Genomic DNA, 6000 nt, shown 5'->3' with positions numbered 1-6000 from the left:
GGAAAAATCATGGAGCAGGTCCTCAAGGAATCAATTCTGAAGTACTTAGAGGAGAGGAAAGTGATCAGGAACAGTCAGCATGGATTCACCAAGGACAAGTCATGCCTGACTAACCTAACTGCCTTCTATGGGGAGATAACTGGGTCTGTGGATGAGGGGAAAGCAGTGGATGTGTTATTCCTTGACTTTAGCAAAGCTTTTGATACGGTCTCCCACAGTATTCTTGCCAGCAAGTTAAAGAAGTATGGGCTGGATGAATGCACTTTAAGGTGGATAGAAAACTGGCTAGATCGTCAGGCTCAAAGGGTAATGATCAATGGCTCCATGTCTAGTTGGCAGCCGGTTTCAAGCGGAGTGCCCCAAGGGTCGGTCCTGGGGCCGGTTTTGTTCAATATCTTCATTAATGATCTGGAGGATGGCATGGACTGCACTCTCAGCAAGTTTGCAGATGACACTAAACTGGGAGGAGTGGTAGATACGCTAGAGGGTAGGGATAGGATACAGAGGGACCTAGACAAATTAGAGGATTGGGCCAAAAGAAACCTGATGAGGTTCAACAAGGACAAGTGCAGAGTCCTGCACTTAGGACGGAAGAATCCCAGTCACTGTTACAGACTAGGGACCGAATGGCTAGGAAGCAGTTCTGCAGAAAAGGACCTAGGGGTTACAGTGGACGAGAAGCTGGATATGAGTCAACAGTGTGCCCTTGTTGCCAAGAAGGCTAACGGCATTTTGGGCTGTATAAGTAGGGGCATTGCCAGCAGATCGAGGGACGTGATCATTCCCCTCTATTTGACATTGGTGAGGCCTCATCTGGAGTACTGTGTCCAGTTTTGGGCCCCACACTACAAGAAGGATGTGGAAAAATTGGAAAGAGTCCAGCGGAGGGCAACAAAAATGATTAGGGGGCTGGAGCACATGACTTATGAGGAGAGGCTGAGGGAACTGGGATCGTTTAGTCTGCAGAAGAGAAGAGTGAGGGGGGATTTGATAGCTGCTTTCAACTACCTGAAAGGGGGTTCCAAAGAGGATGGATCTAGACTGTTCTCAGTGGTACCAGATGACAGAACAAGGAGTAATGGTCTCAAGTTGCAGTGGGGGAGGTTTAGGTTGGATATTAGGAAAAACTTTTTCACTAGGAGGGTGGTGAAGCACTGGAATGGGTTACCTAGGGAGGTGGTGGAATCTCCTTCCTTAGAGGTTTTTAAGGTCAGGCTTGACAAAGCTCTGGCTGGGATGATTTAGTTGGGAATTGGTCCTGCTTTGAGCAGAGGGTTGGACTAGATGACCTCTTGAGGTCCCTTCCAACCCTGATATTCTATGAATCACTAATGGGTGGGAAGTGTCCATTAGACAATCTTTCTGATAAGAAGTTGGTTCCACGTAATGAAACATTAGGTGAAGTAGCAGCATTCTTGAAGGTGGAAGAAAGAAAATGAATAATGGTGATGGAAGGAGTGAGACGAGGAGACAGGCTTGGATCCAGGATTGGAGGCAGTTAGAAGCTAGGAGACGTCACAGGTGAACACAAAGTTCACGGTAGCAAAAACTCAGGTGTTAGGAACCCCTGTTGTAGTCTCACAGCTTTATGAGAACTCCCTCCAGCCTTTATTAATCTATCCGAGTAGAAACAGATTGTTTTTCTATTTAAATAGTATTTAAAGTTCAGTTATTGTCAACAAAATATGTACATCCAAATCAGTGCTACCGCCTTTGGGGACCACATAACCTTATTCTAAGTTTTAGTTGTGTTGGTTTTGTAAGGCTTGGGAGAAGGAGCCCATACTCCATTCTGAGCCGATTTAAGATGGAGTCACCGAGAGCTGATAAAAATTGAGCCAACTATAATAGAATAAAAATCTAACACCAGGCATGCTGGGAAGAAATTGAACTCTATTTCCAGTCCCACCTGGTCTGGGTCAGTGTTTCAGCGGTCACATGGCAGTAGTCATTATCCACTGATACCAGTGGCTGGTATTACACCCACAATGCGATGTTTACGGTCACTCTTCAGAGTCTGTCTATGTCCACACTAGCAATTTGTTGGACAGAAGTGTGGAAAAAAAAAAAAAAACCCACCCCAACCAACATAAGTTTCACAGACAAAAGCACAGGTGTGGATAGTGCTATGTCGGTGGGAGATGCTGCCGACATAGCTACTGCTGCTCATTGGGGGTGGTTTAATTATGCTGATGGAAGAGCTTTGTCCCGTCAGCATAGAGCAGCTACACAGGAGACCCTGCAGCAGTGCAGCTGCACCACTGTAAGGTCTGTAGTGTAGACATAGCTTAAGACTTCTTTCACTCACCAAAATCCCCACGATGGCTAAAGATGGGATTTTCAAAAGCATTGGATATTGCCGTAACTGCTCCCATTTAAGTGAATGGAAATTTTACCATTTGTTTCACTGGGAATGGTTAAGCCAATACCCTTTGGAAAAATCCCACTCTAATTCTGAAAGCTCCAACCCTGGCCTACAAGTGTGAGCTAGGGTTGGAGAAGAATTTAAAACAGAATTTAGAGGAATGACAATCTGCTCTGAGCCTGCTCCTGGGCACCTGCTAACAAAGCTCTTCCACACCCAAAGTTGCACCAGTTTCACTAAATCAGTGTAACGTCCCATCTTTAGGCCCATTCTACACTTAAAATTTAGTTTGACATAGCTATATTGCTCAGGGATGTGACAAAATCACACTGCTGAGTGCCATAGTTATGCCAAGTTAACCTCCAGTGTAGATGCACCCAGGCTGATGAAAGGATGCTTCTGTCAACCTAGCTACCATTGCTTGGTGAGATGGTGTTCCTACACCTGCAGAAAAAACCCTCTGTCACCGCAAGCTGTGTCTGCACTATGTGGTTATGCCAGTATAGTATGCATAGTATAGACATGGCCTGAGTGAAACTGGTACAATTCTGTGTTCAGACAAGCCAAAAGTTGCTCTTGTTCTGTACTGAAGGTTCAACTGCCTTTAGCACAGCCTAAAGCACTCCTGCCCTTTTGACTGAGCCCTACAGAAAACTGTCCCCAGCCAAACAATAGCAGTACAAAGGGGCAACTCAGCCCACCTTCAGAACTTTGAAATGTTAATGCCATTAAGCACAGGCAATTTCTCAGATCTTCTATTCTCCTGGGATTTGGTCAGTGTTGTTCTCATGAAACCCACACACATGCTGAAACATCACAGAGGTCAAGAGGAATGTCTCCTCCACTTCACACTGCTAGTGCTAGTATTACAGAGATGGAATCTACATGCTGGGGGATGCAGTGCCTCCTAGCTTCTCCCTTTGATGCTAGCTGCTGCTGCTTATATTGTAGCAGGTGCATCTGCACACATGGGGCTTCTGTAAGACTAGCAATGACTGCTGATCTCCTGAGAACTCTGGTGAAGCTAATTCCCCTCCCCCCCAAAAAATCAAGGAAATTAAATGCAAAAAGACTCCATGAATGCAACATTAAGGCTGTGAACATAACTGCACAAGAATTAGGTAAGGGAAATGTTCCCTTTTTTGTTACAGTTAAGTCTTACTAATAGAGTATAAAACTTAGTACAAAGTGCTCTTACCAGGCCTAATGTGCATTGTAAACTACGAGGTGTTCACATAGTTATGTGATGCCACATGCCAGTTAGATATCAGACAGGAGGTGTGTGAATCACTTTTTCTCTTGAGGCAGCTCTGACCAAAATTACTTGTGTCAGGCTTGGTCTACACTACATACTTACTTCTGTATAACTATGTCGCTCGGGGTGTGAAAAATCCACACCCCTGAGTGACGTAGTTATACTGATCTTAACACACACACCTGTGTAGACAGTGCTATTTCGGTGTGAGAGCTCCCGCCAACATAACTACCGCCTTTCGAAGAGGTGGATTATTAAGCCAACGGGAAAGCTCTCTTCTGTTGGCTTGGAGCATCTTCACCAGACACGCTGCATTGGTGCAGCTGCCCCAGTGTAAATTTGTAGTGTAGACCTGCCCTCAGTTTAGCTCTCTGTTTGAAATACGTGAGTTGGAGTTTTCTACCAGGCAGGAATGTTAAAAGTTAGCCAGTATCCTGCCTCCCAGATGAGCCATCATTCCTGGCCAGGAGGTAGAGTTCTGGGAAAGCAGGGGTTCGTTCTCTTGTAGTGCTGGGGAGTGGAGCAAAGATGGATTTTCATCCTCCCTAACTCCTCATCCTGAAACTACCAGGCCAGAGTGAGCAGTAGCCCTCTCAGCATGCAAAATAGGGACTGGTGACAAAACATGGGAAGTGTCTCCAACATGGGGCACTGCTTACCCAAAGTATATTAAATGGCACCTCATTGGGGGGTTCTGTTAATTATTTTCAATAATACCTTTGTTAAACTACTGGTTGTCCTGTGTTACATTCCTTCCCTTTCTCTCTGTATACATTTTCCTAGGAGTTTGTTTCCCACAGAGGGACACTGTCAACTTTGGGCATGTCTACATACAAAATTTGCACCACATTAACTATAACTGTATGATTAAAGCAGTACCATCTCCCTAGTGTGGATGCAGTTATATTAGTGTAGAGGTGCTTTTATTCCTGTACACAAAGGGGAATAACTACTTGTTTAAGTCACCTTTATAGTGGTTTAACTGAATATACAGTAGGCTTTTACTTGTTAGCAAAATAATTATACAAGTCACATCCATAACCAAAATAGTTACATCAGTAGAAATTTCAGCTGTTGACCAGGTCTTAAAATTTTTTGGGTTGAAAACACACACATTTCCTTACCTGTGTTTTCCAGTTGCTTCCCCTCCACCCATCTCCTATCCTGCTGCTGCAGGCCCTAGGAGGCCCGGAGCTGAACTGTATTCCCACTACTGTCACCTTTGCTCCCCTCCACACTAACTGTACAACCTCTGTCCCCAGCCAGATTGTGTAACCTCATCACCTTCCCTGTGGAACACTCTACCCCCCCCCCCCCCAAAAAAAAACCTGTGCCTGCAGCCAGGCAAGATTACAAGTCTGGTTAATAAAGGTAATAGTACTGATAGCACTTTTGTAAAGCAGCTAAGTACTGCACAACATTCTGATTAAAAACAAGCACTAAACAAAATCAACATGGGTCATATTAAATATATTCAGAGCTAACAGATAAATATGAAAACATACCTGTTCATTAACTATTATCAACTGGGGCTTGCTCAGGCCTTAGTTCTTGGCCCAATGCTATTTAATATTTGTAATCAATGATCTACAGTATAAAATAATTGATAAAGTTTACAGATGAGACTAAGGTTGGTGGATTAGTAAATGAGGGTGACAGATCACTGTTTCAGAACAATCTGGATCATTTGTAAACTGGATGCAATCAAATTACATGTGTTTCTGTCTGAGCTTGTGAAGTTCTCACTCAGCATTTCTCTGTCTGTAACACAATCAATTCCAAAATTTCAGGGAATGCTCTAGGCATCAATGGCCAGAACTGTATTGATTTTGAGGGGGGGGGATATCAGAAAAATGGGGGAGACACAAAGCTCCTGTCAGCTCTTTAGCACAGCCAACCAATGCAAGCACCTCTGCAATGGACTAAGCAACAGAGGGTCCTGTGGCACCTTTAAGACTAACAGATGGACTATAGATCAAACAACTGGTTGATGGCACCCGTTAATGCCTTCTAGCATAACAATACTCCTATTTCATTGCTGTGTATCTCCCCAACAGAGTTAAATCATTCAGGATGTCAAAATGTTAGTCTCCCAGACAGAAAGAACAACTGTGAGGGAATGGAGGTGGTGGTGGGGGAGGCTGGGATGTGAACACAGCCCCTGGCATGAGGGAGGAGAGAATGAGGATCCTGGTATGGGGGAATGGGAAAATGGAGCACAAAAAGCCACTCGTGGGGAGATTGGGGGAACTTGGTGTGGGGAAGGGGCTCACACAGAGCCCATGGCATGCGGGAAAGACAAAAACCCTATCATGCAGGAAGAGGGGAGATGGGGGAAGAGGCTAATGAGATTTCACACAGTCTCTCTGACCCGGGGGAA

This window comes from Emys orbicularis, chromosome 9 (genome assembly GCF_028017835.1).
Source record: "Emys orbicularis isolate rEmyOrb1 chromosome 9, rEmyOrb1.hap1, whole genome shotgun sequence".
Classification (NCBI taxonomy): domain Eukaryota; kingdom Metazoa; phylum Chordata; order Testudines; family Emydidae; genus Emys; species Emys orbicularis.
The sequence above is the reverse complement of the archived record's forward strand: the minus strand, read 5'-3'. Positions refer to the sequence as shown.